The sequence below is a fragment of the Balaenoptera ricei genome, chromosome 18 (genome assembly GCF_028023285.1).
Source record: "Balaenoptera ricei isolate mBalRic1 chromosome 18, mBalRic1.hap2, whole genome shotgun sequence".
Lineage (NCBI taxonomy): Eukaryota > Metazoa > Chordata > Mammalia > Artiodactyla > Balaenopteridae > Balaenoptera > Balaenoptera ricei.
Window position 1 is genome coordinate 20,281,296 of NC_082656.1, and position 12,197 is coordinate 20,293,492.

General features: G+C 37.9%; 1 long non-coding RNA gene across 1 annotated transcript in view; it reads right to left on the reverse strand.

Annotated features, from left to right (window-relative positions):
- Positions 1-706: 706 nt before the first annotated feature.
- Positions 707-12,197, reverse strand: part of LOC132352590 (uncharacterized) — a 426,053-nt gene continuing 414,562 nt past the window's right edge. Inside the window, exon 4 of the long non-coding RNA XR_009498799.1 lies at positions 707-1,024. This is a non-coding gene — a long non-coding RNA (uncharacterized LOC132352590). The remainder of the gene's footprint in view (positions 1,025-12,197) is intronic.

Consider the following 12,197-nt stretch of genomic DNA (forward strand, 5'->3'; position numbering starts at 1 on the left):
CCGTGTCAAAAACAATTTGAGGGGTGTTCACTCCTTTGGAAGGCACCACACTAAGCAGGCTATTGCTTGGTTGATGGCTCTGCCAATAGAAAGCCCGATTTGGGGACAAATGGATGGGTTCTCTTTATCTCTTGGTTTGGTATCTGTTCTTAAGGTCTTCCAAAAAACTGCTACGTGAGTAAATGCAAGCAATAAGCGAGGAAGAGTGTGGAAAGAACATATTTCTATGGCAAATCTTTATTAAATAACCCATGTGGAAGCATTTTAGTAAAGCATTATACAGACGTTAAGTTTAATTTCTGGGGCATTTAGCCTTACACAGTGCTCCTTTACCAGTGTGCAAACCACTCCTGCTTAGCTAGAACCCCTCAGCAAGCACAGTGAGGTAGAAGATGTCCCGCCCAGCAGGCCTCTGCAGTGATGGGAAGGACAGCCATAACCAGCTTCTACAAAGAAGGCCCGCTTCTCACAGTGTTCGAAAAATAGAAGACCACACGGTCCTACATCAGCAACTCTTTCCCCTGAAAAACGCGTACACACAAGACACCACACACATACACACATGGACATATATGCATACATATTCACATATACACACATCCAAACATATAGACACACATACACACACTGCGTACACATGCACACATATGCTCAGACATATATTTGCATACACATGCATATACATATGCACACACACTGCTGCCAGGTTACCAGGGGGAGGAGAGAGTGAGTCACAGCTCTGACTTTTCTTTAGTCTAATGAGAAGACATGGGGTTAGGGGGAGTTTGCTTGGGTAATTTTCTCACCAGTGCAAACTAAAGGAAATTAAAGCTAGAAGTGATAGTGATGGGGGCTCTGCAAGGGTAACTATGAGGACTTAGTCTCAGGATGATTTATTCTTCCTTGTTTCAGTGGTTTTGGAAATAAAAGGCCTTCAGAGGCTTTTTACTAAAAGCCATTTTATACAGGTGGGCACTCTGGAAAAAAGGTGGTTTTGCAGTACTTGAGGGGTATAGCCGCGTGCCTGTGGAGAGAGAAAGCACACATTGCTCAGCGCATATGATTGGTGCCCTCTTGTAAACAACTTTATAAAGTGATCTAACAACACTCATACACATATTCTGAATCATACCTACCAAACATAAAATAGCTAGTGGGAAGCAGCCGCATAGCACAGGGAGATCAGCTGTTGTGTCTTTATTAATAGAAATGTTCATTTTTGTTTGGATGCTCTGCTAAATTTTTCTTCATCTTCCCCCATCCTTATTTCATTTTTCTTTGATTTTGAGAATTAAAAATAGAGAAATGTACCAAAATAATATATCAAAGATATGCCTATACATGTATGATTTTTAATAACTTAATGTATTTTCTTAAATTCCTTTTCTTCATTTATAAAATTAAAGTGTACTTTTTCCTCCCATACCTGCCTTCTCCCACAGAGTGATAGCTGCTATGGTAAATTTAGTGTGAATCTTTCCAAGGCCAACGTTTTATATTTTTAGAGTTGTATGCTATCCATAAACAATATAGTGATTATATAAGTTATAAAATGGTGAAGTCTCTCTGCAATGTGCTTTTTTCATTCAACGTGATGTTTTTCAGATCTGTGCATGTTGGCATGGTATATGTATAATTTTATTCTCTTCAACTGCTTCATCATCTGTAATTTGAATATACCATATTTCATGCATCCATTCCCCTAAGCAAAGTAATTTATGTTGTTACAAATTTTTTTCATTATCGTGAGCACCTCTGCTCTAAATACTTTTGTATATCTCTCTGTAGGTACATGGGTATAATTTTCCCTGGGGGATGTACCCAAAAGTGGAAATGGTAGGTGATAGAGTACCTACATTTTCAATTTTACTAGATACTGCTAACTTGTTGTCAACAGTGGTTACACCAATTTACTCTCCCGTCAATACTGTATGCAAACCTGTGTTTTTCTTGTGGTCACTAGTGAATACCATTATAAGTAGTTTTTTTTCATTCCAATTAAATGGATGTAACATGATATCAAAATATTATTTATAGTTTCCTGCTTATAAGTGAAGTGGAGTGTCTTTTCAGATATTTATTAGCCATTCTTTTTTTCCTCCTCTGTGAACTGCATATCCATTGCCTTAAAAAGTTTTTTTCCCTGTATCAATTCTATCATGTGTGGTGAATGTCAACTTCTCGTCTTTCCCTTGTCTTTTAAACTTATTTATGATGCTATTGTCAGGCTAAAAATCTTTAATGGCATCAAGTTGATTAATCTTTTTATGTGCTGCACTTTTAGTGACTTGACTAAAAAATACTTTCCAGTTCCAAGGACACAGAGGCTTTTCCTATATTTCTTTCTTATAGTTTAAAATTTTTTCTAATTTCGGTCTTTACACAATCTGGAATTTACTTTTGTCTTTGATGCAAGGGATCCTGTTTCATTGTTTTCTATAAGGAAAGTGTATGAGAGTACTCTCACAACACCGTTTGTAAAGTCAACTTTATCTCATGGCAATGTACGCTGGAAACACTTGGATGTAGTTCTGGACTATCAAAGCTAATCCCATCAAGCCTTATATCTGTGTAGATACTTGTCAGCACTAAAGCCCACAGCTTTCAGAACACCACCATCTGGAGTTCTCCTAATTTGACCTTATCTCCAATTCTTTACTGCATTCTCAAATCTTTCCAGTGTGCTCTGTAGAACTTCTTGTTCTCTGAAGATTTTCTTTCCCTCTTGCTCACTGAAAAGTGCCCCAAACCTGTGGGCACTGCCTCTCAGAATTACTCCGTGCCCTAGTTAATTCATTCTCCTGTTCTCCAAGGGAATATTTCACTCCTTTTCTCTCCTCAAACATCATACACCCCTTTATCTCACCTTACTCTTAGATCATGATTGATTGCCACCTACTTTATTGATAAAATCAAAGTAATCAAAAGAAAACTTCATTTTTCCACCACCAAACCTATATGACTACCCACATAGTCTTCCTTCCTTTCTAACATGATTGAACTGTTTCCACTGAAAGGTAACCCCTTCACTTGTACACTGAAGCCACGTCCTCTTGCCTATTTAAGACATGGCACCTACAACTGCCCTTCAATCTTTTGCATCGTTAACTTCCCTCTCTCTTCTGGGTCATTCCCAACAGTATATAAATATGCTGTAGTAAATGTCGTAAAACTTTCCTAGGCTCTGTGTCTCCCTCCTGCAACTCCCTAGTCTCTGCTTTTCTTTTATAGTAAATCTCTTGGAAAGAGTTGTCTGTGCTCAATGTCTCTACCTCCCTGCAGGCATTCACTCTTCTACCTATGCCAGTCATAACATTGTCCCCAAAGTCTACTGAGATTATACTTAACAACGTTACCAGTCTTGCCAAATCTAATAGCCAACTTTTATTGCTCATTTTATTTCAGCATTTAACAGAAATATTCACTCCCTTCTTGTTGAAGACATTTTTTTTTAAATTTGGTTTCTAAGACATCAAACTCTCCTATTTTTTTCTCATTTTTCACTGACTTTTAGTTCTCAATTACCTGTAACGGATTCACTTCTTATTCATGAGCTCTAACTATTGAACGTTCTCTAGGCTCGGTCCTTGGCCCTCTTCTTTCTCTCTTTTTAAATTGAAGATATCATGCTTCTCATATGTATTTGGTTTAGAATCTGCAAGAGTTACATTTGGGGCAAGGCTGCAAGAAGAGTCCTGAAAATTGTTTTCTGAGTATCAGAAGGTCTACATTATTCATATAGTTTTGGATCAATTAACATAAGGCTGGTGATTTTATTTACATTGCAAGCAAAAATTTTCATATTTTCTAATAAATATATTTTATAGAATAAATTAATGATATTATATACTCCATGTGCAGTCCAATTAAGATGAAAGGTTAAATTTCTGGGAAATTAGATATTCTTGGAAATTTTTGCTTTCTCAGTAAATAAGAGGCAGAGCATGATGAGATTTAAAATGAGACCTTTCCTCAATTAAATAGTTTCCCATAGTGCTCTTTGTTCATTGATTGTGGTCCCAGGATGTTAATATTCTCTGCCTAATTTTCCTTATCTTTCTGAGAAGAATAATAGTCGGTGTAATATTTTGAGAATTTATAGGGCTCAGCAAAATTCTTTCCTTCTAAGGTTTATTCTCAAAAAAAAAAATTGTGACCTAAAATGTTTCATTTTAATGAATTGAAAATGTTTGTTTATAATTTTTATTTCCTTCCTGTCCACACTTACTTTGTTGGTGATTTTTATCCAGTTCAATGACTTTATATATCATTTACATCTTGAGGACTCCCACATTTAGAATCCTAATGTTGACCTCTCCCCTAATTCTATGCTCATATACTCAGTTACCTTCTTGGCATTTGAATACCTAATAGGAAGCTCAAACTTAACATATTTAAGAACTCTTAAATTATACCCCTATCCTACCTGCTCTTTCCTACTTTTTCATCTCATTAAAGGCATCTCCATTCACCTTGTTGCTGAGATCAAAACTGCAAATAATATTCAGTTCTGTCCCTGCCATAGTACCTATCCATTCCCCTGGACCGTCCTAAGCTCTACCTTCAAAACGTATTCCAAATCCACCTACTTTTAACCAACTCCACTGTTGCCATCCAAGTCCAAGCTACTTCATCTCTTGCCCCCTAATTTCCCCTTCTTGCCACTATCTACTCAATTTACACAGCAGCCAGAATCATCTTTTAAAAGCACAAATAACAATCTGTTAACCTTTACCTAAAGCCCACCCGTGTCATCCCACAGTACTCAAAGATTTTACTAAGGAATTTGAATTTGGATTTTCTTTTAAGACATCACATGCCAAGCCCTGCTAACATCTCTGACTTTCTCTCCTTCCACTCACAACTTTGCTTACCTGCTCCAGCCATACTGGTCTTCCAGCTGCTCCTCAAACATGCCAACTTCATTCCCCCCTCAGTACAGGTTTGTTTTCCATCCCCTCTTCCTGTCACACTCCTCCTCCAGATCTTACAAGTCTTCATTCAGGTATCTGATTAAATGTGACCATTTCAACCTGATCATTACTCTCCATCCCCTGATCCCACTGGCCTTTTTTCACAGCGTTATAATTACCTGAACATACAGTGTGGATTTGTGTTGTCTTAAGTTTCTATTTCTACTATAGGGAAGAAACTTGATATGTTTTGTTCATTACCATATTCCCAACACCTAGGAGAGTGCATGGCACATTTAGGTACATGTGACAATTAGGTGGATCAATGAGTGTGGAAATTTTAAAACGTAACTCAAAAATATTTGACACTTCTCCCATTAAGAGTGTAGGGTCCATGTCCCCTCTTCTTGAATCTGGACTAATGGAATATGGCAGAAGTGATGCTGTGCTAGTTTTACAGCTCAGGCCTTTAGAGAATGGAAGCTTATATTTCCTATATTTTGGGGTATTCACAGAACCCAAAAACCATTCTGTAAGAAAACAAACAGTCATATGGAGAAATCATGTACGCTTGTTCTTATAATAGTCCTACCTGAGGTTCCAATCGATAGCCCGTATCAACTTCCAGATATGTGAGTGAGCAAGCCTTCAGATGATTCTAGCCCCCAGCCATTGAATGGCCCTTACCCTTCAAACTCTCAGCTGATGCTACATAGATAAAAGGTAACCATTCCAAGTGTGGCCAAAATGGTAAGTTTGTGAGCAAAATAAATGATTGTTCTTGTTCTAAATCACTTAGTATTGTGATGTAGCAATAGATATCTGGGACAATGAACAAATTAACATAAATTTTGGTATTACTATAGGATTATTGTTGAGCAAGTGGCATCTATTGCCTATTATCAGGAGTAGAAATCTGAATGCTTCTGTCTCCTGCACAATGGTATCAGAATTGTCAAGGAGAACAATGCAGTCAAGCCCTGGATGGAACAACACTGTATTCACATAGAGAAGAGAGGGCAAGGGGCATTGGTCCTCCATGGCCAGTGAGTCCCTCTCAGCAACTTCAAAAGGGCCGTTGGCCTGTATGTTCCACTCTTGTGATGCAGCAGAAGGACCCTATCCTCTCCCTGCTGGGGACAGATACAGAGTGGGGTGGGCCAGGTGCCATGTGACACACATGCTTAAGCAAAACAAAGGAGCATATATTGAGTCTGAAACTGGGAAAGATATTCCAACCCAAGGTGACAATTCCAGCATAGTTTATGAGGACTGTATCTTTTGGTAAGAAAGTGTTCTGGACCCAAGGTCTATTCTTATGTGGTTGAGTAGGGGTTGAATTACTGCGTGTATAAGGCTGCCTTTCCCTACAGTTATTTATGTGGATATTTTACTTGTGACTTTGCATAAGTGCAACTGGTCTATATATTCCTTTGCTTTTAAGACTGTGATAGAGTGGGTGTGGTAGACCAATGCTGCCACTCATAGCAATAACAAAATCCAGAAAAAATTTTAAAATAGATATCTGTCTGAAGCCATCAGAGAGTTGCCAAAGTCAAAACAACAAAAACAAAACTAGTATGACTAAGATTTTGAGAAGGGAACCATAGAGAAAGTCAATATTTTCCATGCTGTTGAGGTATTTTTATCCTTTTGAGGTATTCTCTGATTCTTGGCCTGGAGTGAGAAACTGAGAATCAGAGGAGCTGCTGGTGAAAGGTGGAAACGTCAACAGAGCTTTTGGCAACTTCATGGAGCCAAGGAAATAAAAGTTAGAAGCCAAAGTAGCCGGGATATGAGGGTCCCATTTTCTGAACGAAAAAAAGTACAAAGAAGTGACTCTGAGACTTGGAGTTTCTTCCCATGAGGTATTTGCTGAATTCTTAAGCTGCAGAGCACAAGAAACAAGAAGCCAAACAGCAAAACTCTGAAAAATATGCCAAAGTTTTAAGACTCATCATGTCAAGGAGACAAAAATTAGAGTTCAAGACACACCAAAAAGGAACTAACTAGATTGGTTTAATGATAGATTGGACAAAACAAAAGAGAAGATTAGTAAACTGGAAGATAGGTCAGTAAAAAATATCCAGAATGAAACATGGAGAGCCAAATGGATGAAAAATACAGAAAAGAGTGTAAGTCATATGAGGCATACTGACAAATCTAACATATATTGAACATATAATAGTTCTAAAAGAGAAGTGAAAGACAATGAGGCAGAAGAAATATTTAAAGAGGTAATTGCTAAGTTTTTTATATGTTAGTAGAACACGTCAAGAAACAGGTGCAAGAAGTTCTACAAATCTAAGTGGGAAAATATAAAGAAACCTACATTTAGGCAATCATAGTCAAACTGGTAAAAACCAAAAGTAAAGGAAAATTATTTTAGAGCAGCTGAAAGAAAAATTACCTTCAAAGAAGCAACAATAAGTTGACAGTGGACATAAAAATGATGACAAATGATATGCTATGCAAAGAAAAACTAAAAAGTTAATGTGACTATAATACCAGCTAAAATAGGATTTTTAATATTTTAAAGTATTTAAAGTATAGTTGGCCCTCCATATTCACTGGTTCCCCATCTGCAGATTCAACCAATGGGCAATTGTTTATTATGTTCAGTATCTGCCGTTTGTTGAATCTGCGAATGCAGAATCCTTCAGATATGGAGGGCCAACTATGCTCCTTGAGCATCTGCAGGTTTTGGTAGCCATGGGTCTTGGAACCAATCTTTGGTGGATACCAAGGGATTATTTTTTTTTTTTTTTTAAAGATGAGAACAACCTGCTATGATTTGCACATTAAATCAAGCTGGAAACAACAAGTAGGGTATATATAAAGAGGACACAAGTGGAAGCAGTTAATTTTTTTTTTTTAATTTATCTATTTATGGCTGTGTTGGGTCCTCGTTTCTGCGCGAGGGCTTCCTCCAGTCGCGGCAAGCGGGGGCCACTCTTCATCGCGGCGCGCGGGCCTCTCATTATCGCGGCCTCTCCCATTGCGGAGCACAGGCTCCAGACGCGCAGGCTCAGTAATTGTGGCCCACGGGCCCAGTTGCTCCGTGGCATGTGGGATCCTCCCAGACCAGGGCCCGAACCCGTGTCCCCTGCACCGGCAGGCAGACTCTCAACCACTGCGCCACCAGGGAAGCCCCAAGGGATTATTATATATATACTTCTTGCAAAAAGCATAGAGCTCTGAAAATCTTTGTCCTTTTATTGGATTACTTAGTCCTTTCAAGTATATTGTAATCAGTGATATATGGAGGTTAATATTTACCATCTTAGAATTGTTTACTATTTTTTCCTGTTTTTTTTAAAGTATAGTTGATTTACGCTGTTGTGTTAGTTTCTGTTGTAAAGTGATTTATTTATATATTCTTTTTCATATTCTTTTCCATTATGGTTTATTACAGGATACTGAATATAGTTCCCTGTGCTCTACAATAGGACATTGTTATTTATCCGTGACTGTTTTAACTTCTTTTTCTCTCCTTGTCTGTTTATTGAGTGTTTTTATTAGCTCATTTTACTCTTATTAGCTTACGAGTTACACATTCTTTCAGTGGTTACACTAGAAATACATGTATGTATCTACAACAAACATACTTGACTTACTAAAACTAATAAAATTCTAATTTGTTATGCACCTACTAATAACTCTAAAATATATAAGGCACAAAATATAGAAATAAAAAAATGTAAAAATCCCCAATCATAGTAGGAAACTTTAATACACTTCTCTCAATAACAAAGTATAACTAAACATATAGGATATTCATGGCACTATTCCAGTCCAAACTGAAAACAAAATGAAAATATAGGTCTATCAACAGCAGAATGGAAAAATTATAAATTTATAGATGGAATGTTATACAGTAATTGGAATGAATGAACTGCTACATGCAACACAGATCAAGCTTACAAACAGAATGTTAAGTAAAGGAAGCCAAAAACAAAAGATGACATATTGTATGATTCAATTTGATCTAAAAGTCAAAAACAGGTAAGCTCATCTATGGTGAGAAGATTCACAATAGTTATTATCTTTGGGGAAGAAAGTGACTGAGAGGATATAGTAGCTGAGAGGATATATAATACGAGTGTCTGTGATGCTGATAATATTCTAGTTCTCGATCTGGATTTATACTGTAGAAAGTAAAGACACTGTCAGCCAAGTGTTGACATCTCCATGTTTATCTTTTATGCTGGCATCTCTGTGGCAGGATCAGCATTCTATTAGCATTCTGTCCAGCATTTTGAGATGATAATAAATAACTGGGGAGGGGCTCAGTGAGGTGGGTGGAGAAGAAAGTCACAGTGTGGAAATGCAAGATGATACACACCATGGCAGTGATTTTCAGATTATACAGTCTGCACCTGAGGAATTTATTGAACATGCAGATTCCTGGGAACTACCCCTAGAGATCATGATTCACTAAGTCTGGACTAATATCCAGGAATGAGCATTTTTACAAACACTCCAGATAACTCTGACACAGGTGGTTTAAAGACCAGTCTTTGAGGTGATCCTTGGTAGAGGGAACACTTAGGTTACAAAAGTATAAAATCCCAACATAAAATATTACAAAAACCTTTAAGTCATTCACTTTGGGCTACAGCCTGGATTATACAGCGTGTGTTCTAATAGGTTCCCTACAGGGTGTCTTTAAGCTCAACCCCTTCTGACTACTTTGGAAAGCAAATCATAACCTAAGTGACAAGCTTTTTGAAGACATGTTATTATTAGAAGAAAAATCTTGAATCTGCTCCAATTTAAAAATGAAAATCATTTCAAACTTTGGTTTTTCACTTCTGATAATAAATTATTTACTATATACAACAAAACTGATCACAAAACAAGCTTGTCATGATACTGTGGTTGATGATCCCTGGTGTATTCATTAATGTAAGATGGGACTCACAATAAGGTTTGAAGAGAATGGCTCATTTTTTAGGGAAGTTGAAAATCTCTGGACACTATTATCGATAAAAACCCTGCTCTAAAGCCAAGATCTTTTTGCAACTCCATTTTAGAGATGGGGTCACCAAATACGAACAGAAACTGTGACCATCCCAAGGATACACAGTGATGGGGTAAGCATTATAGTACCGATCTCCTCTTACCTGTATGAGGATTTTTGTGACATTTGGATTATTTTTTTCAACATTCTCTTCTGCTTCCAGCAATTCTCATTTTACCTGAGTCCCTGTTATTTGTTTGGTTAATAATGTTACGTTTGCATATATAACAAATTTATATGAAAGCTTTCAATGAACACTTTCAATACAGAAAAAAACACAAAAATTAAGGATAAAAAATCACAGAGGGGCTTCCCTGGTGGCGCAATGGTTGAGAATCTGCCTGCCAATGCAGGGGACACGGGTTCGAGCCCTGGTATGGGAAGATCCCACATGCCGCGGAGCAACTAGGCCCATGAGCCACAACTACTGAGCCTGTGCTCCGCAGCAAGAGAGGCCGCGATAGTGAGAGGCCCGCGCACCGCGAGGAAGAGTGGCCCCCACTTGCCGCAACTAGAGAAAGCCCTCGCACAGAAACAAAGGCCCAACACAGCCAAAAAATAAAAATAAAAAATAAAAATAAATTAAAAAAAAAATCACAGAAAAATTGCTGCAATTTTTAACCCATGTAAAATACTTCATGTTTGAATTCAAGGGATATTGATCCAAGTGTACATGTATTTACCTAACATAAATGCTAGCATTCTATATATGATCGTCAGACACCTGTTCTAAAAAAAAAAAAAAAGAAAAGGAAAGTAAAAGTTCTTACCACTAAAACGTGACTAGAGGTCACATTACCTAAAAGAAGTCTTCAGATAGTTGTGCAGTTATAGGGAAAACATTTGCAAGCCTGAAATAGCGCTATTCACCTTTTCAAATAGTGTACTATTAATATCCCTTAGTAATCCTCTTTTGATGTTTAAAATTCACTCTTATCTATTCAAGTATACTTGAAATTGTTTAGTAGTGGATGAAAAATCAGGGTGTAAAATTGTTTAGGAAACTCTGCAGAGTTTCTGAAAGATTTATTCCAAACATCTGCACTAGCATTAGCTGACTGGCTGTTTACGATTATACTTTCAGGTCCCCACTCACGAGTGCCTGCCTTAGCGTCTCTGGGAATCAGCCCGCTCATCTCAGGTTTGTTTTTGTTTTTCTTAACGTTTTTATTGGAGTATAATTGCTTTACAATGGTGTGTTAGTTTCTGCTGTATAACAAAGTGAATCAGCTATACATATACATATATCCCCATATCTCCTCCCTCTTGCATCTCCCTCCCACCCTCCCTATTCCACTCCTCTAGATGGTCACAAAGCACCGAGCTGATCTCCCTGTGCTATGCGGCTGCTTCCCACTAGCTATCTATTTTACATTTGGTAGTGTATATATGTCCATGCCACTCTCTCACTTTGTCCCAGCTTCCCCTTCCCCTTCCCCGTGTCCTCAAGTCCATTCTCTAGTAGGTCTGCGTCTTTACTCCTGTCTTGCCCCTAGGTTCTTCATGACCATTTTTTTTTTTTTTTTAGATTCCATATATATGTGTTAGCATACGGTATTTGTTTTTCTCTTTCTGACTTACTTCACTCTGTATGACAGACTCTACGTCCATGTACCTCACTACAAATAACTCAATTTAGTTTCTTTTTATGGCTGAGTAATATTCCATTGTATATATGTGCCACATCTCCTTTATCCATTCACCTGCTGATGGACACTTAGTTTGCTTCCATGTCCTGGCTATTGTAAATAGTGCTGCAGTGAACATTGTGGTACATGACTCTTTTTGAATTATGGTTTTCTCAGGGTATTTGCCCAGTAGTGGGATTGCTGGGTCGTATGGTAGTTCTATTTTTCGTTTTTTAAGGAACCTCCATACTGTTCTCCATAGTGGCTGTATCAATTTACATTCCCACTGACAGTGTAGGAGGGTTCCCTTTTCTCCACACCCTCTCCAGCATTTATTGTTGTTTCATCTCAGTTTTTAATCAGCAACCCCACCCCCGACAGGTGAGTCTTGTTCACCCTGATCAAATAATTTAATTCAGATTAAATAGCAAATAACAAAGAGAAGCCAAATCAGGAAGGTGTTATCATAGCAGAGTCTCATTCCAGATATAACCGTAATCTGTGTCTTCATCACTCTGTGTGTGTTTGTGTGTTGTTACCCACAAGGAAGAGCACGAGCTGGGAAGAAGGAGCGGGGACCTTTCTTGGTGGGTGGAGCGTTATATGCAGAGGAAGCAAAGTGGTAAGTAGATG